General features: G+C 36.3%; 1 long non-coding RNA gene across 1 annotated transcript in view; it reads right to left on the bottom strand.

Annotated features, from left to right (window-relative positions):
- Positions 1-21,670, bottom strand: part of LOC144246385 (uncharacterized) — a 151,360-nt gene extending 129,690 nt beyond the window's left edge. The window contains exons 1-2 of the long non-coding RNA XR_013340097.1: positions 21,593-21,670; positions 2,824-2,861 (exon numbers count right to left, since the gene is read on the bottom strand). This is a non-coding gene — a long non-coding RNA (uncharacterized LOC144246385). The remainder of the gene's footprint in view (positions 1-2,823; positions 2,862-21,592) is intronic.
- Between the last annotated feature and the right edge of the window lie 733 nt (positions 21,671-22,403).

The raw sequence follows: 22,403 nt of genomic DNA, 5'->3' as shown, positions 1-22,403 counted from the left end.
ACATAAAAGTATGTGAAATATCTTTCCTATGACTGCAAAGGCATTTTAGTAGTTCACATGTGGGTCTGTACCAGTTCTAAAAATAGGATGAGGAAGTAGGAGAGGGTCAGAAATCTATCTCTGAGTGGGAGAAAGTTTGGGAAGCAGAATAAAAACTCCAACCAGCCTTTTTCTCCCCATTCCCCTCCAGGGCACCCTAATGAAAGATGCAACATTTGTTATGAACCACAGAAAAGGAATGGGTGGACAGGAGGTGAATGGGGCCAAAGTTTCCCAGCAGTTCACAGTCTGTGGCTACAGCTGAACTTAGCTGATAGATACTGTGGCTGTCAGCTAAGTTCTCCTCCATCTGACTACCCCTCTCTGTATATAATAATAATTCAAGTGAATTTATATGGAATAAATTCCTGTGGATGCACTTGAAGATCAAACTTGCTGAGCAGAGAGCAGTGTCCACAGTTAATGCATTTGAAGATGTTGGAACAGCAATATAAATGCACATAGACTGTAGAAGGTTTAGGGATCACTGCCTGTGGAGGAAACACTGAGGCTACAGTGTCTATCAGCAGCTACAGATGGAATGTAAGGATCTCAGGGTGTAAAGATTTGAGGCACAATGGAAGAGAATGGAATCTGGATTGCAGGGATTTGGGAATGCAAGTGAGTCATGATGTGTTTGTGTTGGCAGTGGAGGGAGACCTGAGAAAGGAGCATTACTCCCTAGGGAGACAACACAATTGTCAAATGTCTTTACCGAGTATCTTTTAGAATTTGGATCTTTCATTTTCCCTCATTGTGATCACAGTTGCAAACACCCACACTATCTAATTTACCATAAAATTAAAGGGCTAATAAATCAGACCAGACTGACCAAGAAGAGACTGTAATTAATTATCTCCTGGGAGAATTCTAAGAGATTATGATGACTGTGGTATGTTATCATATGTGAGTTTACATCACCTGAATTTAAAAATATTTGTTTTAATTGTTGCTTGTTGATATGGCACATACATCTTCATGCCCTGAAGGTATGGATACTCTTTAAACACTGAATACTAAGCAGTACTCAAAAGTAAATCTTCCAAGTTGTGTGTGATTGAATGAAGACCTAAACAAGACTACATACACAACTAGGTCAGCCCCTATGGAATATTTAGCTAAATGTTAACATGTATGACAAAATATTGATGGACTAGTAAGATACGTTTTTTTGAAATCCCACACTTTCCTGACAATCAGAAATGCTGCTTGGCTTGATTTCTCATAGATCCTGTGAGATTTTTCACTTGACTCTAACATGACACTTAGGATAATTGCAATAAGGCTGTTGCTAGATGCAGAATTAACTGATTGATCCATTGGCATATTTAGAGAGACACCAGACAAGCAGCAGCAGGTATTCTCTTTGCATGCATTTATACAGCTTTATAAACTCATTGATGTTTGATTTGTGTGTCTCACTGGCATATGGATCAATGATTACAAACTCAAAACAAGTATTACTAATACCCAGCTTCTGTTATGACATATTGTGATAAAGAGAGAGGCATATAACCCACATTTTGTGCTACTTCGACTTTGCAAGATCTCTCCACACCTTATGTATCTGTTAAGCCAACAGAAATATTTTAGTCCATAGACTATGAAGCTGTCAAGTACACAATATATAAATAATGGGGTTTGGTTCTTGATTCTTCTTGATCAATTGCAAGAAACCTAGAGCTCATGTTAGCAAGGAAGAGGTCTATGTTTTTCTCTAATAAGATTTTAAAAATTCCATACAGGTTTGGATGTCCTTTGAGCACAACACAGTGTAGCTATATTCATTTTCTTTTGTTGTACCCTCAAGTGTAATAATACAATGATATGCTTGTTCTTCTTTTACATTAGAGCTATTTGCTATGAATTTGTGTGCTTAAAAGTTCCATGTTCATAAGAGAGTGATATTCTCTCATTTTTTTTAACATGAAATATTAATTTTAAGGGAGAAATTGCAAATTTTCCCTGATGAATAGAGCATTAATGAAATATGCAGAGTACCATGTACAAATGACTGTGACTCTATTGCTATGTGCACAGACAGCTTGGCCTAGATTCATTCTACTTAGCTGCTTTAATGTACATGACTAAATTAAGAGCATGATTGCTGTAGGCTGTGTTGCTAATGGAGAGAAATGAGCTGTTTCAGATGTTTCTTTAAAGCATATGAAATCTGAATCAGGCTCTGAATGTGCCTCTTCCCACTGAACAGAACCTCAGGCAACCAGATGTCCAATTTAGGACTAAGTATCTAGTGCTAAGATGTTATTCAATTTATGGTGGGAAGACCTTGGACCAAGGTTGTTACATATTATTTATATCGCACATAGGATCAGTCTTCTGATAGAAAGACAGAGTGACACCTCTGGAACTTGACAGCAAGAGTCTAAGATAAGTGGAAGGGAAAAATAAGCCAGGTGGGAATGAATAGCCATACCTAGTTTAAAAATATATGACTGATGTCCCCTGGAGGAAAAATGAAACTGCATTATGTCACATCTTCTATGTGTTAGGAAAAAAGCAGAGGTATGACAAGTGAGATTATTTGGAATTTCAAAAGTGTACATACCTTTGTGCATCCTACTCTGAGGATAACTAGATTTTTCTGGACAGCTTCACTGTGGTGCACATTCTACTGCATCAGAGTAATTTTCTGAAAAATCCTGCTTTTATGTTATTGTAAGTATCCTAAACCATGTATTTGAATAATATAGGAATTTGAATAATTAGTTTTGTATCTATGGCACAGTACTTATTCTTCACCAGTTGGTGGGTGTTCTTTACCTGGTTTCCAATCTTCAGTGATCCTATTCAGTACGTAGCTGGAAATAAGGAAATATAAATCAAATTTCCAGGGATGAGGTTACAGTGAAAGAAAATAAAGTATGACCCATTTCTAGAAAGAGAAAGTTGCTTCACATGATGATAAACTTGGACCCAGATCAAATTCCCATTTGACAGAATGGTGCCTATATATATGTGTACATATCTATATATGTATATACATATATATATTACAAGAAAGTGCTATTGAGGTAATTCTTAAAGATTTGGACAATTTTAGAGTCACATATGTGATTACATTGTTAGTTGTACAAAGGAATTTCTGCTCCATTCCATATTACATTAAGAGGCCTTCAAATCATTGGGGTTTTTTATGGTTGTATGATATAATACATGTCTGGAATTTTTTTCCAAAAGATTCTTTACTTACTTCATTTGAATGTCATTGGTGTTTTTATGAACTTTAAGGTCACCTTCAGATATTACTTAGCTAGCTCTACTGGCAGTTACGTGAGGAACAGGAATGCTAGTATTCAGTTGCTGTTAACTTTTCCTGTTTCCTGGATGCTTAATCTACAGTGGGTCCTGTTTCTCTGGGCAAAGTGTCCATATGGTAAAACTTAAGTTTTATACATGTGGGAGAAGAATGGGAGTAGCCCATACACAAACATTTGCACATAAATATAGATATTTTTTGGCAGACCAGACACAAGGAGATAATTTTTTCCACATCAACCCTTTTCATGCAGTTTTACATTTCATTAATTTACAAAAATTTCATTAATACATATACATTTATCAGTAAAAGCTCTGCCTTTAAAACAGCTTGATATGTCTGAATTATTAATCTGCTCCAAAGGCTTCCTTCCACTTAAAACCTTTTTTAAAATATATTTCCTCTTTCTAAATTTTAAGGAAGATCTTCTGGCATCCTTCCAATATCCTTGATTTAACAGCTGTCTGAAGGTTTTGTGTCACAACATGATCCAGATCTGTCTCCAGATAGGATTAATCTCTTCATATCAGTCAAGAATATCTTGTGGAGTGGCCAGAAGGTAGCAACAATATAGTTCTTTTAGGAAGATGACAGGTAAAGGGGAAAGTGGTGACTAAACAGTTGTACCTTCTGGTTCTGCGCATAAACTCTTAGATCAGTAATCCAAGTTTGTGATGTGTTATCCCAGGAGATACCCCTGGTTGTGAACTCAATCAGTAAATTAAATATCTATACTGAATGATACCATATGTATAGAATGCCACTCTTGCAGTATTTTTCAATGTCCCAAGAGACTTCCAAGAAATATTTAATTATATATTAAAAAATTAAAAAAAAAAAAAAAAGTAGTGCAAGAGACATTATCCTGCAGAGTTCTGGACATGATTTGCATCCATCTGAATCTCACTGAGAATCTAGTCACTACTCTTTTACATGTCATCAGTATATGGTTTGCATTTCTGAATTGTCCTGCTTTTGGGGTTTTTAATCCTTACCAATGACAGGCAAAATGGATTTGGAAACAAAAAAAAAAAAAAAAAATTATGTCTCTTGCTTCTTTAAAACTGAGAAGTGTCTTAGAGATGACTGGAAGGATTCCAGAGTTTACATCTTATGGCATTGGTCTTTATTGCCCCAGGTTATCAGATCTACCCATGCTACCATGGAATACAGGTTGGATCTTAATTAAGATATCTGATAATAGAAATCTTAAATCCTAAATCTAGGAAGTACTTAAGCTGTTCACACATCAAGACCAAAAGAATCTTCTGAAGACATCATTTTGGCAAATGCAAAAATGGACATAAGTCTTACAAACTCCTAACAACGACCATAGGGTTTTTTTGGTTTTGTTTTTCTTTTTCTGCCTAAAATACTCAGGACACTTCAACAAGCACATATTAGTTTCTCAATTATGGTTCAGATACTATTTCAGCATGCTTTGGGTAAATCCTAAAGTTCTGAATCAATAGACTTTCAAGTTTTCAGTGCCAGTCACAGAAAACACCATTAATGGTGACAATGTTGATGAAAAAAACCCACAGTCTTAAATGTGTACTTTGGGCATTGGTATTATGCAAATACCATAGTTAAGTTAAGACTGACAGTAAGGATGGTCAGGGGCCTGAAGGTCATGACATAAAAGGGAAGGCCAAGGGAATTGTCTTCATGCAATCCTAAAGTTAGGGGAGGTCTTACTGCTGCCTACAACTGTACAATGGGAGACTTGAGAAGGCAGAGTTTTTTAGAAGTAACAGTGATAACATGAGAAGCAATATACAGAAGTTACAAGAAGGAAAATTCAGAGAGGATATTAGCATTTCCTCCTCTCCCTCTTCAACCCTTTGGAAGAAGTCAAATCTCCTTCTTTGGAGATATTCAGAACTCAATTGGACAAGACCATGAGCAACCTCTGTTAATTGACACTGTTTTAGTCCGAGGTTAGATTGGGTGTCTCTGGGAGTTCCTTCCATATGACGTGATTCTGTAAGTTCTGGAGCAATTATGGATGCTAAGTGCACAGACTTTACATTGGAGAATAATATGTGTGGGAGGGATAAACATATTAATCCTATACTGTTTTCTTACCCCTTACTGAATATTTGTGTACTTTTCATAAGATTTTCTGCTTTTTATTACAGGCAACCTAGACTCCAAAGCCAGTAGCTATACTTCACACCAAAATCAATCTGTCAGTTTCATTTATTAAGAAACTACAGCAAACAGGAAAGTGCTATGTGTACAGTTTGTGAGACATAAGTATAGTGAAGTTATCCAGCAGCTTCAATTAAAATAAAATATTTTAGCTATAATGCTTTGCTGTGTATTTTGCCACATATTTGGTAATGCATAAGGTAGTTCCATGTCCTTTTGCAATGCTGAATATTTTTTCTTAAATGTTGTATATGCATTCATACATACACTTAAAGACATATATGAACTTCCATCTCCAGATGCAAGATATCTTCAGAATAGGTACAATATCTGAATACTATTCATGATAAGACTATTTGGGTAAAATCCAAGCATACTGAATTTTATGATTCATAATCATACCCATTCAAGCATGTTAGTGGCTTTAATGAAATTTAGCTCATGTAGAGGGCTTGTACTGTCAGTGGTACAGCTTTTCAAGTGATGAGATGTCAATAGCTGTCACATACTCTTAAATTACGTTTAGTCACTTGTGAGTTTATACTTCCTATATGCCATTTTTCTCCCTTGTGACCAGGGGAAAGATTGTCTGATGCTAGAGCTAATTCTGCCAAGGTTTACATCAGAGTAAAATTTCTGTGCCACCAAACTAATTCTGAATGAGTTTTATTGCTGGAATATCATCAGAAGGATAGGAGGTCTAGGATGGACTGGTAATTTTAGCTTCCAAATTCAAAGACAAGCTAATATTTATTTCCCAATTAGAGTCAAACAATATTTTGCCTTGGTTGTTTAGAGAATCAACAGTATAATTCACATTTTCCCTTGCATCCCTATACAGTGCCTTTTTTCACTCAAATTTTACTTGTAGAGCAGGAATATGAGACAAAATGAGATATAAACTGGGTTTTTATGGGTTTTTTAGAGTTTAAATGCCTATCCTTTGCTCTTAAATCATTTAGCTCCTTCTCTGAACTCCAAAGTAGTTAAAAAATCCCCAAACCTGCAAAACACCCAAACCCAAAATCTCAACCCCTGAATTTGTTTTTATAACATAAAGTAGAAGATTCTGCCAAAAATTACATACCCCCATTAGGGATTTCTCCTTATTTAGATCATAACAATAATTTCAGACAAACTTTCTTCAAGTATGGAAAAACAGGACAGTGTTGAAGCCACAAAGGGAAGGTTCATATTAATCTCTTTGTCTGGCTATTTTTTCTTCATATTTTGGCTGGACAGAATCTTCCAGATCTGTAAATCATTACAGGACTTTTTTATATCGTATTAGCCACATCAAATGCTATGATAACATAAATGGCAAGGCTTTTAAGATACTAATTCAGGAGTAACATGGCCCAAAGGGCCATAAATAAATTTAGTCAGTGCCAAAAATGAATACAGGTCTGGAGAAAAAAAATCTTTCTTTTGGAATTTCATGTTTCCTTCCTGCTTAGAACATTATTATTCTTGGCTGAGTATTTATGACTATTCTGTTGTATGTAAATGGATATATTGATGTACATGAATCTGAACTTGTCCTCAGAGGATAACATACAGGCAAACACAGAGACACTTTTCCTTTTGGCTTTACTTTTCCCATGTGATTAATTATCTTTGTTATGCTATGAGGCAATATTACTGCAAATAGGAGGAGCAAATGCAGTCATATTTGGAAAACCTTCCCATTTCTGTAAACCAACAAGCCACAAGAAACTCACTAACACTGTTGTGCATGAATTTAAAAGGGTTGCCACTAAGTCCTGTGCCAATTTAATTTTTATTTATTTATATAATATATATTATTCAATACGGTAATATACAATTTTGACAGGATATTAGAATCTGTACTCCCTGATCACTTTCTACCTCCATAATCAAGCATTTTAAACCGCAGAAAGGAGCAAAGCTTTCTGATTTAAATTATTTCAATCCATCTGTGTAAAAAGACATGACAAATGCAAATATTCATGGCTAGATAGGTGCCATGACAAATGTTCTTGTTACTGTAATAAGTTTATTTGAAACACATGGCTTGATTTTAATATATTCAGTCTCTCAGTACCTGAGCAACCTATTCCAATTTCATAAATCAAATACCTAAAATAGTTCATTATTTTGAAAAATTCCTGTGATAAAATACATTTATAGATAAGTATATATTGTATTGACTATGCAAAAGAGATGAGTAATAAGGTCTTTACAAACAAAGTTAAATGCATTCTTTGTGGAGATTAACGAAAATATTTACTTAGGAATATGGCTCTTTAATAGGTATCTGAATGAAACTCACACTTTATTTCTGCTATAAAATATATTGTGAATTTCTACCACTTAATACAAGTCTGTAAAAGAAACTAAACAATTGTAATTATCTTTATGCTAAGAAAACTTCATAAATTTCTGAGGTGTTTAGCATATACATCTTCAGGCAGCTCAAGCAGTTCATCACTAATCCAGACACAATTCAGTCAGCTGCAATTTGCTATATACACTGAGAAAACAACTGCCAGTGTAGGCATGGCTTTCTTCCAGGTTATCTCTCTAGATCTGTATGAGAAACCTAGGATAACCAGTGGACTATTTGAGAGAGACAGTGTCTCTTAAAGGCTAGCCTGGTTTTCATAGTAATATTACTGAATTTAAGTGATATTAGTCTAATATTGAGAAGAAAAATAAACCCTTCAATTTTTAGTTGCAGTGAGATGCTGTTCTGTCTGGATATAGTGACAATATGGATGCAGGAACTGCACTGCAGAGCAAATATTTCTTTTCCCCATGATCTTCTTGACAGCTGGAAACTAGAACTCTCTTGGTGTATCCATGTATCTACCTGAACAGAGACTATGGCACCTCTACTCATATATGCATGTTGCTAGCAAATGTGGTATTTCACTCTACACGTGACGATGTACACACGTGTGATGATATTACAAACATATGTGATGATAATATAAAAGGAAAATAAGATGAAAGGATGACTTTTCCAGGTCAGACTGAAAGGGACCATCTATCCAAATCTCATTTTTAAAATAGGAGAATGGATGATAATAGATAATGGGAGAAGGATAGACAGGCTGTAGCAGTATTTTCTTCAATTCTCCCCACACTAGTAAGTTGGAATTCCACAAGATAGGCGGAATGTCACAGTCCTCACAGTTAACCTTTGTTGTAATTAATAACCCTAGATGAAGGTTTTTTCCTCAGAAATATATCTAGAAATTTTTGAAATTTTTATTCTCCGCAAATTCTTGTATCAAAGACTAACTATTCACATATTCCTCCTTTTGTCATTTTCATACCATCAATTTTTACTTTCATTACTACCTAGTTATTTTATTCAAAAGGAAAGTGTTGGTCTGTATGAATTAGAAATCTATCCCCTACTTACCTGATCCTTTCCATACTGAAGAGTTTTTTGGTTGTGTTTTTTTTTTTTTCTTTTGACAAGTGAGAACCAGAAATTCAGGCAGTGTTCAGTATAAGGACATGTAGGTAGAGGCATAAGCTTGCTAGGAGATAGAAGAAGTGACTTTTTTTCTGTTTGTCTAGACACAAATGCAGAGAGGTTTTATCCATTACCAGTGATCCTAAGCACTATTTTAAAATAGAAATAAGAATTATCTTCAGGTATGGCCTTACTGTAAAATCTGGTAGATTGATGCAGGAATTTAGTGGCAGGGATTTAGGCAGGACTTGTGAAAAGGTCAATTAGTTTGCTTGAGCCTACAACTTTGAAAAAGCAAACTTTCTACCATAGGTTGTTGGAAACAAAATCCTGAACCTATCCTACGTTATTTACAATGTTTCATCTATGAGCATTCAATAAACACAGACTTGCTGAGAACAGGAAATTGAATGTGCTAGGTTGAAAATTAATCATTAAAAATCATAAAACCGACTTCCTGCCTTATCATGAAAATGTAATCTTTACAGATCTGAGAAGACTAGGACTTCCTTCAAGCTAACAAACAAAATTGCTTATAAGAAAACCCGGTTTTGAAAGCAAGGAAAAAATAATTATGTTAGTCCTAATTTACACTGAAGATGGGAATATATGATGACACATACCTTAAACAGATCAGATGAGAAATAGCACAACTGAAATATATTAACATATGATATTATACAGATAATTATACAGAAAATGTGTGACTAAACCCCATATTTTCCATTAAGTTGTGGATCAATGTAAGTATTCCTCAGTTCATCTCTGGTCTTTCTTTAGAAAATCTTTTCAGAATTTATCCTTATTGGAAATGTAATATGTTATTTATAGAATGGTAGAATATCCTCATTTGTGAGGGTTAATGTTACCAGGAGCTGAATGAGACAAATTGGCCTGCAGTTTCCAGGGTCCTCCTTCTTAACCTTCCTGAAAATCAGGACCATATTCACCAGCTTCCATTCAGCTGGGACCTCTCTGGATTCCCACAGCTTCCTCATGAGGGGAAGCAGCAGGGGAGGCACTGATCTCTTCTTCCTGGTGAAGAGTTGCAGAACCCAAAGGAATGGCCTGGAGTTGTGTCAGGGAAAGTTTAGGTTGTCTATCAGAAAAAGTTTTTTCACCCAGAGGGTGGTTGGGCACTGGAACAGGCTCCCTGGGGAAATGGTCACAGTACCAAGAGAGTTCAAGAAATATTTGGACAATGCTCTTGGGCATATGGGGTGATTCTTGGGGCTCTCCTGTGAGGAAGAGTTGGACTTAGTGATCCTTTTGGGTCCCTTCCAACTCAGATTATTCTCTGATTCTGTGATGAGATGTCCCCTAAGTGTTCTTTTCTTTAGGCTGAAAATCCCAAGTGGCCTCAATAGTTCCTTGTATGGCTTCCCTCTTTTTAAGAATTTCTTATTAAAGCATTGCCAAACACTGAGGTTTAGTAAACACAGTAGCCTGCACTCTAATAAAGTTAGAATCATCTTTTATCATTCTAGGCAGATAAAGAAGATTTTAAAAAATATTGGCTGCTATTGTGCAGCTATTCTTCAAAAAAATCAAAACAATGATGGTTCCCAGTAGTTGTCTAGTATCAATTCTTCTCTTCCTATATAAGGTAATGAGAAGCTAGCAAAAATCTCCATCTCCTACATAGGTTCTATGCAGTCTTTGAAATCTCAGGATTTAGTAGTCTGCTGGAAAATCTCTGTTTCTGATCTTATGATCTCCCAGTGCCCAGACTCATTCTGCTTGTGAAATTTTAGCTGGTGTCTTCATAGTATATGGATTTATGGCTCTTTTCCCTCAAATAATTGATGTGTATCAAAACAGCAACATACTTTGCCATCATGTCAGGCGAAACAGGAATAGCCAAAGTTATTATTGATTTTTTAATGTGCCGTGGCTGCAAGTAATGTCAACAGGTCTCATGGGAGACAGTTTTCAGTATCTGCATTATGGTTCTGCAGATGGAAAGTAAGTGGGAGGCAGCTTTCTTACAGGTCCTCTTTAAGGGTGGTATAAATATAGATTTCAGCAGGACATAAGCATCTGTCTGTGATTAATTGTAGCTAGATAAAAAAACTCCCTAATTCATGGCATTTGGGTTCTGGCTCTGATTTCAGACTACAGAACAAACTGAAGCCTTCACATCTCTAAACCCTTCTTCGATTTGAGATATTTGTAAACTGAATGCTGGCAGAAACTTATTTTAAGCAATCCAAAACAGTCATACTTGATACCATCAAAGTGAGATTATATATTCAGGAGGATATAACCTCCTCAGCAAGCTTCTCAGTACACATAGGCATCGCAGTTCTGGAGGAGTTTGAAAGCCTTCTTGTCTCCCCTGTGCTCATGAGTTGCCAAACTGTCAGTGCTTACTTTTGTTCAGCTGTATGAACTCAGTATGCTATTGGTTTGAAGATAAACTTCTTACCAATAATGTCATTATCTGTGTTTTTAACATTTGTTAAAACCTATTTATTTGTACTATTGCTTGTTTTCAGATCAATGGTCATACGTTATAGCAGACTGCTGGGGCTTTAAACACTTGATTTTATTTTAAATACATTTTACTTTATTTTGGATGAAAACATCTTACTGGGACATTAACTCTGTGATAAAACCATGCATTTTTCAACTCATCAGAATCACCAGAGGAACAAAAGATCTGCAGTCCTTTTAAAGAAACCTATTAGCTAGAAGTTTTCAATAGTCAAAGATTTATAAATCAGATGGGAAAGGTTATTTTTTTTAGATTCGTTTAATACTCTACAAGTCTTTAGGAATTTTAAATGGTCCTTAGACCCTTACCCTCCTTTAGAATAAAGTTTCTTGTGGTTATCTCATTGAGGCACACATAAATACACACACACTGAGCCCATTAATTTTGTGATTTTCTAGAGAAAGCTATGCAACTTTGCAGACTTCTCCAGCTGTTCCATAGTTGGTGGAAAAGAAGATATCATACCACTTATAGACAGATTTGAGTGGTATTTCCTAAAGAAATCAATACCAGCAGTATGGCTTAGCTATGTCTCCAATCAATGAAACAATTTCTTCAGCCTCTCTTTTATTTAAGGGAGGTACTTGGAGTTCCTGGCTCCCACAGGTTGAAACTTGATCTAAATTTTTTCCTCTCTTTTCTTTTAAAAACAATCTCCTCTCCTTTCTTTTAAAAACAATCTCTGTTTTAAACATTCTGTCATCCTAGGCTGTACCTTATACAGTCCATTCCTCCACATTTGCCCCAGCTGCTGAAAGAATACACATGGATCCAGAATGACCCGTGCAATCCCACGTAGCAGAGCATACAGTCTGTGCATAACCACTTCTCCGCTTCAGCAAGACAGTGCAGCTATACTCAATGAGCCGAGATGTTTAACAGTTTTTGGAGATGAACGGCAGCATCTGGGAGAAAACTAATTGAATCTTGCAGGGTTCTTTATTTTGTTTTAGTCTAGCTTTCACCCTGCTGATATTACTGAAACCACTGCATTTAGAGCTAGGAATTTTAATACCAAATTAGGGGATGACAGAGAATGACAGCAACAATAATTAAATAACTGTGATTATAGTGGGAAGATGACTTAAATGCAGCTGATGAACTGAGTTAGAAGGAAGGATATTTATGCAAATGTATGGGAAATGCAGAAAAGAGAACTATCCTTCTCTGCAGGGCTCATGTCCTTTCACATGCTACCTGACAAGATCCTTTAAAACTATGACTTTATAAATGCTAATCCTGTGAAGAGAAATGTTACATTACGAAGACTAACAGTAAATGAAGGGAAATTTGGCATACCTCAGAGCACTCCAAATAATGGTTTGTCATACTGATGTCAAATCTGAAGTAATCCATTATTTAGTATGTGTATAACACTACCATTTTAGAGATTGTTTGGATTGCAGAAACTTTTTGTCCTAAGGCAACTCAAGTGGCCCCAGAAACCTGATATTACATTTCAAACAGACTTTCCCTATGTACGGATGTAAGCCAGATGACCTTTACTGAACACAAGCCTTTTCATTTGTGATAAGAAAACAATTGAATTGACCCAATGATTTAAAATTTAAATATATAGACAAAAGTATTTTATTTCCAAACTCTGCACAGTTAGGATTTGAAATTACTCTGCCATTCCCTGATGATTTTCACTGAGACAGTTTAAAATAGTTAAGAGAGGAAAAAGTCCATGATACAGAAAGTGTTTTTACTTAAAAAAATAGCATACCAGCTAACAAAAACTCAAAACTAAACCAAATCAATCAAAAAACCAAAAAAATGTTTCCCAAGCCTTCAAGGCTGAAATGATACATGTCATTTTGCACATGGTTTATCACTGAAACCTTACTGAATACATTAGGATGAATTGCTGTAAGGCTATAGATAAAGAAATAGGAGAAAAAAAGAAATCTTTTTTTTTTTTAATTTCTGCCTCTTTAGAAAGCAGAGAGAATTTGGAAACAATCGGAAGTATACATTGAAGTCTGTGATTTTCAGTAAACAACTGTCTAGAAAGCATATAAGAAAATTTAAAGCCATTTACTAAAAATTCTTTTCCATGCTTTGGTAACATATTAAAATTTGAGACCTGTGGAAGTATGGTATCCCTTTGCTAAAGCTGCTTTCCTCACACTTGGTCATTATTCTTTGGTCATGGGTGTGCATACCCAATGTTCTTATACATTCCTGCTTTCTAGACTCCTTATGATTTTATGGCTTGTTGTTTAAATTTTATTCTTTTTGCCTTCCAGTCAAACCCTCTGTTCTAACTCTGGTTCCTTTAGGAGTGTCCTATGTTACTCCTGAACTAAGATTGCTCTGTATGAAACCCCCCACTTATTTATATAAATAACCGACACCAATTTATTTATATAAAGAAATATAATATTTCAAATTTTATTATTTTTGAGAATATGAATAGAGAAAAATGTTACTAGAGGCAATGTGAAATAATAAGGTAAATAAAATTCAATGTAATATTTGGATTCTATCTCCTAGATACTATTAACACAGTTTTCCATTGTTGAAAGGCTGAATTGACAAAACCAGGTTCACTAATAGTACTGATGTTGAAAATCTCATGATTACACTCAATTTTACAACTTAAGAAGTTATTTCTTTTATAATTCATAGCAGAATGGAATTATGACATAGTCTCTTCACCTATTACTGATTATTACTCAGTAATGTTTATAAAGGAATTTCTTCTTGCAGAAACTGTAATTTACTGCACAGAATTTCTTTCTCAGCAGCTCCATTTTTGAAAACATCATACTCAAAAAGAAATTCATATTTTACAAAAATGTAACTACAAGTATTCATAGTAATGCTACTGCTTTGTATTACTGATCACTCATCATATTGATCAATCATTGGAAAGAGTGGTAAGAACAAAAGACATTAGGCTACCTATTAAATACTTACAACTTTCTGAATTTGAAGGTTAATTCCTGACATCAGGAATCAGGGAATTATCCTCGCTAAATTTGGACCTAGCCCCCTAATCATAAGAAAAATATTGAAAATCATGAAGAAAATTGAAGCTCATTTTTTGAAAAACAACTTTGTAATCTGAGAGTTCTTATTTAAAATTACTGTGTAAATTCAAGAGATTTTTCATGAAGTGTGGAATTTTAGACAGAATCTTGTTACTCTGTAAAGCATTCTATTTCAAGTTATTGATTAATTGTATACTATTCTAACCAAATATGCAGTCTGTTTTCTTAGAAAGTTACTTAGGTGTCAGGGTAAGTAATGGTTTCTTTTGAAATTAAGCTGTGATGATCTGTATAACAATTCAGAAACTTTTAGCTAGAAAAGTTTTCACCATAGTTTCAGCATTACCCAGACATTTTTTTTTAACATATGTAGCATTTCAAACACTGGAGGAATGTTGTTGTTGATTTGAAATTGACATCTCTACCTGGATGAAATTTGATAGTGAGATAGCCATAATCATAATCATAAAGAAGCATCCTGACTTTGAATAACAAACAGGGTCATTTCTGCAAATTAGAGACAAGTTTTGAGAGAGGATTAACATCAGAATTAAACCTGTAATGTAAATGGCCTCAGGAAAAGCAAATTAATCTTAACTAAGAAATATGAAGCCTGTATTGGCAGTAGTTATGATTTTAAACCAAACCACCTGCCAAGGCCTCATTCTCTCAGTCAATTCCATTTTCTTCAATTAGATATAAACAGATAAAGCCCAAAGGATTTTAGCAAGGAGATAAATGTTAACTAATCAAGTCTGAAATAACGTATGAGCTCTTCTTTGTCACTTGTCTCCTTGAGCATCTGGTCTCAGCTACTGCTACATTGTTGGTGAACAATGAGAGGAGGAAGTTCAGAGCAGTGATTTATGCAATAGCTCATTTGGCAATTCTATTTGCATCTGACTGTATTTAAAGAACAAGACAGCCTTCATTGCATGAAATAACCTGACTGCAGAAACTGGGCAAGAGTCAATAATATTTATAATGCTTTTTCAGTAACAAACTTAGAGTTCTCCTGCGCTTTCTTCCTGGAAACACATATTCTTCCTGGGAGCATTCCTGGGAATCAAAAGTTAAGAGCAGGAATCTATTTTTGAAAAGCATTACCCTCTCTAGGTTTTGGTGTTAACCCTTAAATAAAGATAAGCAGAGAGGAAGAGCTTCCTGGCAAAAGGGTAAAAGACCTTTCAGATAACAAAATATTTGTAACCAATCCAGAAACTCTACAAAGGCCCTTTGCTCTAGATTGTATGGTGCCCAAGTACACAAACCCCTAAAAAATTAAACATTTAATCAAGTAATGGGGGACTGTTAAAATAATCAATATGGCAATGCCTTCTTATTGAAAAACCTACTCAACTGTAGAGGAAAGAAAACTGAAGGAAAAAAAATCAGCTTGGAGGCATTTTAAAATTATGATGAAGTTCAAAATTAATGAAGTTTAAACTGGACTTCTACCTGGAAGTCCACCTGGACTACAGAGCAAAAATTTTCTCTAAGTGTAAGAAATTATACACAGAAAAGATTTTATACAATCAGTTTGCATAACTTTGCTTCAAGGAAAAACAAAGCATCTACATTTTTTTTTCTCTTCTTAGCCAAGAGATTCAATCTGGCTATCTGAATTCAATCTCTTCTGTTTAGCACCAGGATATGCAGTTCTTGATGCAAACTCCCTACCTTCATTTCAAGCTGATTAGACATGACAGCAGTTACAATCTCAAAGCCATACAGCAATGTTAATACACAGTGAGGTCCAGGATGATGAGTCCTTCTAAAAGGAGGTGATCTTGTGCCTCCTGCTGGTTAGCATACATTTATTGATCCAACAAATGAGAAAAAAGTTCTTAACCTCTGGAGCATATAGCCATAATTTCAGTTTTAAAGAAAAGCGTGCTCTGCCTACCCAATTAAAACCAAAAGTATGAAAGGCCTCATCATTTCTCTTTCAGCCAGTGCAATATGGGAAGGCCAGTGAGAAAATGAAGAATAAGGAATCTTACTACATCCTGCAGCTCAATGATACCTCTGTAAAGCATGGACTCTGACTCTGATCCTTGTATTACCACTGCATGCTCCGTATACTCTCCATTTCAGTGTCAGTGTACAAAATACTTCCCTTTGGAAACATGACTATGGAGCACTGCAAGCTCCTTTGGCCTCCAGTCCAACCTGGCTCTGGTCAACTCCTACCACAGCAGTTTAGGCATAATATGATGTGTCCTTCTGAAGTCAGTTAACTGGATTCAGACACACACTCCTCACCTTATTACTGCTCCAATACCATTAGAAAATTACAATAATCACTCCTTGATACACCCACAAGCCTTCAGGTCTATATGGGGTACAGTTTGAGTCTTCCTAATTCCACACAGCTGCACAATTCCTTTTTTCAGCCTAGGTGTAATTAGATCCCAGCAGCTGCAGGGCAAGAGCTGTCACTCCACTGTGACAATATCCAGACCAAGTGTTACCTGCCCTATGAAATACAAAAGTTCTTGCCTTTGATTCTTTTCACTGAGGGTAAAATAAAGACTTGCGATAATCCCAAAGCAGTCAGAACCTCAGGATAATACCTTTGCTCTAATTACATGTTTATTTTAAGTGACATAGAGGTTTTGACCTTTAACCAAACACCTTATCAGGAACAGGCTCCTTATAAGTAAAAGATGACATGACTGGCTTGAGTTCATTTTAAAATTAGACTTCTATTTAGAACTAGAAGGGAGAGGTCAAAATCAGTGAATTTTGAATAAATAGGCATTAAAAGACTCTATACCAACAGCTTTTATATATGAAGCAGAATGGATATGGCAGAAAGGCAGTGGAATTGAGCAGTGCACAATTATTTCAGTAAAAATATGACCACCATATATTTTATTAGGTAAGTTGAATACATACTATTCAAGCTTTGGCTTGAGAACTGTTCTGTTGGAACCATGTAAGGATTTTTTTCAAATTACTTCAAGACTAAATACGTTTTTGTGGTTTCTGATATACCTTAAGGGCACTTTTTGCTCCATTTGGCATGCAGGAGGGAGGTAAGAAATGTAGAAAATAAGCATAAAAGTTGAAATATAGAGGATCTCTTTGAAGGAAGAAAGTTATTAAAAAGTATTTCTTGTGTCTGGTCCTCTGGAATGGCCCAAAACTGAGACACTTAAACCAGCTTATAAATTGAATTTAATACATTATATTAATACATTATAAAGGGCAATTTTTTTGTGCTTTTGTAGTAGTTTGACCCTGGCTGTAGGCCAGGTGCCCACCAAAGCTGCTCTATCACTTTCCCATCCTCATCTTGCCAGAGCAGAGAAACACAATGAAAAAATTGTGGGTTGACATTAAAGTCATGGGCTAAACAGACTTGACCCAGGATAAAAGAATTCAATTTATTACCATAGCTATCAAAGCAAAGTAGGATAATGAGAAATAAAACCAGATCTTAAAAACACCTTCCTCGTACCCTTCCCTTTTGTTCTTGGCTCAGCTTGACTCCCAGTTTTTCTACCTCCTCCTCTCCAGTGGTACATGTGAATGGGAAATGAAGAATGAGGGTTCTGGTCAGTTTATCATTCATGTCTGCCACTGCTTCCTCCTCAACCTGCACCCCTGCACCAGTGTGGAGTGGTGTTCCCCAAGGCTCAGTATTGGTGCCAGTCCTGTTTAATATCTCTATCAATGATTTGGACAAGGGGATCAAGTGTTCCCTCAGACAGTTCACAGCTAGCATTATGTTAGGCAGGAGTGTTGATCTGCTGGAGAGTAGGAGGGCCCTACAGAGGAATCTGAGCAGGCTGGATCCATGGGTCAAGGTCAATTGTGTGAGTTTTAATAAGGCAAAGTGTAAAGTCCTGCATTTGGGTCCCAGCAACCCCGTGCAGTGTTACAGGCTTGGAGAACAATGATGGAAAGTGTCTCAGCAGAAAAGGATTTGAGGATGCTGGTTCACAAATATGAGTCAGCATGTGCCCAGTTGGCCAAAAATGTCAATGGCATCCTGACCAGTATCAGCAACAGTGTGCCCAGCAGGACCAGGGAAGTGATGATCTCCCTGAACTTGCCACTGGTGAAGTTGTGCCTTGAATTCTGTGTTCAGTTTTGGTCCCCTCAGGGCAAGACAAACACTGAGGTACTAGAATGTGTCCAGAGAAGGACAACAGAGGGCATGAAGGGTCTGGAGTGAAAGTCATATGAGGAGTGGTTGAGGGAGCTGGGAGTGTTTTGCCTGGAGAAAAGGAGGCTGAGGGGAACCTTTATTGCCCTCTGCAACTACCTGAAAGCAGGATGGGGATTGGCCTCTAATGCCAGACAGCTAGTGACAGGATGAGAGGACATAGCCTCAAACTGAGCCAGGCAAGCTCAGCGTGGATATCAGGAAAAGTTTTTTTCACTGGAAGGACTGTCAAGTATTGGAAGAGGCTGCTCAGGGGGCTGGTCAAATCACAGTCTATGGATGTGCTCAATAAGCAACTGTGTGCTAAGGTTTAGTTGGCATAATGGTATTTGATAAATGGTTGAACCTGATCTTGGAGGTTTTTTCCAACCTTAATTATTCTATGATTCTATCAACTTCTCCAACATGAATCCTTCCCACAGGCTGCTGTTCCTTGCGAACTGCTCCAGCCTGATCTCTTCCATGGCTTGTAGTCTTTCAGGCACAGTCTGCTGCAGCATGAGTCCCCTGAGGTGCCCAAGTCATCCCAGCAAGCCCACTCCAACATGGGATCCTCTCCCTATAGCCACAGGAGGAGCCTGCTCGAGCACAGGCTTCCCAGAGTGCCACAATGTCCTTCAGGCTTCCACCTGCTCCTCTGCAGGCTCCAGGTGGATCTCTGTTCCTGCATGGAGCTCCATGGCCTGCAGGGGCACAGCTGTCTCACCATGGTCCTCACCATGGGCTGCAGGGGACTCTCAGCTCCAACCCCTGGAGCATCTCTTGTCCTTGTTCTGCACTGACCTTGTGTCTTCAGAGTTATTTCCAACATATTCTCAGTCTTCTCTGGCTGGTATTTCTTTCTATGCACTAAGCTGTTGGTTTTTTTTTTTTTTAATTCTTAAATATATTATCCCAGAGGTTCTACCACAATTAGTGATGAGCTGAGCCTTGTAATGGTGAATCCATCAGCCATCTTGCATTCATTCTCTTGTATATAGGTGAAGCTTCTGACATCTTTGCAAAGAAGACATATTTGCAGAACTGCACTACCAAAACTTTGCCACACGAACCCAATGCATCTGTATACCCTCTTTTGTCACACTGAACACACAAAATGATTTTTTAAAAAGGAAGTGGAATGGTCTCAGAATTATAGTTCAAGGATGTCCATTTTCCCAAATTTCAATGTTAAGTTTATTATGGTAAAATTGAAACTAAAAAAGTTACAGTTAAGGCAGTCTGGATACATCAGTTTTTTGCTCTAGTAGATTTCTGAGTAAAAATGAACATTTTTTTTAAAGTAGAAAATAGCCCATTATTTTAACTGTTACAGCCACTCTGGAAAATCAAACCATTAATTTATTTGCGAAATGTGTTCTACTTAAAATTTAATATCTTATTTTTCATAAAAGTTCCACACTTGGTATTGAATAAACTATTAGAATAATTGCATAGAGTTACTAATGGTCAATTACTTTGGAATATCTATCAATTACCAGGTCAAACACCTACTGTGAACAATATGACCTACTGTCCCATATAATCCGTTTATAGATGTTTTGATTCTTGCTGATTTTATGTTAACTATATAAAGTGCCATGCATAAGTTGGTCACTGTTATGAAAGGCAATGAAATTTAATTTCCTAGAAGTTGTGATCACAGCAAAGATTTAATTCTCTTCTAGTTATACACCACGGCCCATATTATACTGAGATGGCCTCTTTTACAGCTATCACTATTTCAACATCTTCATTTTCCAAAACAAGTTATTGACAAGGTTGCCAGTTTCTCTATCCTGCAGCACAGTGATGGCATGGGAGAGATATTTTATCTCAGCACTTGAGTGGGCAAAGGGATGTGCATTTGCAGCTACGAGTCATGAATGTGATAGAAAAAATAAACAGGATAAGCCCAAGGAACATCAAATAGGTTAAAAGCTGATAATGCTGTTAGGGAAGAAAGAATTCTAAAATATGTTAAACCCCAAGGAAGCAGCGTTATGATAAGGGTGTGATGGGATATAAAAGCTGATTTGTAGTCCACCTTGTTCTTCCCTTTGAATGTGAGAAGTGAAGTATATCAAACACCTGGTCAATATGTTTAGCTAGATGGTGATGAGTCATCTAGAAAAAGGTGGCTATTTTGAGTATGTTATTTTGAGATAAGTAGACAAAGTGAGGCTTGCTTATTTTTCTTTAAGCAATATTTTTTATATACTTTTGTAACAGTTAATATGAAATCTCTTTGTGTAATTTACTGACTGATTTTGTAAGAATTTTAATGTAACTTGCATAGAGAATGCTTTGGCTGGGAAACATCAAAGCATACCACAAAATGATGATAAGCCTAAAATAAGAGTAAAAAAGCATGTTCTGATAGTGCCTAGCACCCCATTACATATTATGAGCTGTGAATAAGAAGGTCACTGAATATAAGCAAATATCAAATGGAAGTGATTGCACACATTTCTTTAAGACAGAAAACAGTGATCCCCACTGATGAAGAATTACAAAAAAATACACGTAATTTTCACATTAGAAAACCAAAGAAGGAGATAATTTCCATTAAAGCCTAAAGAAGTCAATGTTTGGGATAAAGAAAAACTCTTCCTAAAAAGTTTATTAATTTTTGGTGTCACTAAGTATTTGTAAATCATGATTCAACCTCCACTAGCTATATAAAAGGGTATATTAGTAATTCTGTGCTTGTCATATTTCCACTGTGCTCATCTGTTCATCACCAAGGTAGGCAAGTCTGGAGGTAGCAGTACTGAAGCAAGTGTTTAAAAGAATAAGAGCACAGCAGAGAAGTACAAGGAAGGGCAGTATTAGCTGTAAGTACATCATACCTCAAAGACAGGATATTTAGAAAATTATAACAGAATACAGAAGCAAAAGCCTAGTTTTTATACGTGTATATATGAATCAGTGTTTAACAAGAAATGTATCTATGCAAATAATCAAGGTTAAAAAAAAATGAATCTCTCATGATAAAATTCACATGGATTTTTCTCACCATTGCACTGTAACTCTGTTTTCTTTGTCACTGAGCAGCAGTAATTTGCTAGCACATAATCTTTTTTATCCTTGTCTCTGTAGGAATAATTTCTGGGGAAGATAGACAAAATATATATCAGAATTATCATAGCCACAGAGTAATCATAACTATAGCTAGCTAAAACATGCAATGCCCAGTTCATAAAAGATAAAGGGGAGCTCATGTTAGTTTCAATGAGATGAAAACCCCAAAGTTATAGTTCCTCACGGATAGAAAGGCTAATAAAAACTTGCATAAGCTCATCAGAACTGGAAGGTCCCTGGCAGTAATGGGCTCCTCAGGTCCTACTGCTTTTGGTGAAATTGATTTTATCTTCAGTATCCTGTTTGACATGCTTTGAAAGTGAGAGGCCAATTTCACTGTGCATCAGCTTTCCCTGCTTCCCCACTCTCTTCTCCTGTTGCCATGCATGAAATGAAACTGCCTCATGAGCCTCTCAGACTCTGGCTTTTCAGCCCTTCTGTGGTCCCTAGATTTACTCTATACCCATTTGGCAATTTGTTCAATGTATTCACTTCTTGAAGGACCCTTAACTTCCTTCCCCTGTACATCTGTTAGCTCCCTTCCAGATCCAATGACCTTAGAAACACTGTGCCCTAGCATGGAAAACAAAACTCTTGGCATGGACTACCAGGATGGAAAACTGTGTCACTTTGGAAACCTACCTGGCAGTGAACATAAAATTGGGGGTCTCAAGATATCTTTAAAAAACAAACATGGTTGTTTTTGAGATGAAAATTCACTTACAGAGAAAATAAGTCTTAGATTC

The sequence above is a fragment of the Lonchura striata genome, chromosome 6, assembly GCF_046129695.1.
Source record: "Lonchura striata isolate bLonStr1 chromosome 6, bLonStr1.mat, whole genome shotgun sequence".
NCBI classification, from domain to species: domain Eukaryota; kingdom Metazoa; phylum Chordata; class Aves; order Passeriformes; family Estrildidae; genus Lonchura; species Lonchura striata.
This window is presented reverse-complemented; position numbering and strand designations above follow the sequence as displayed.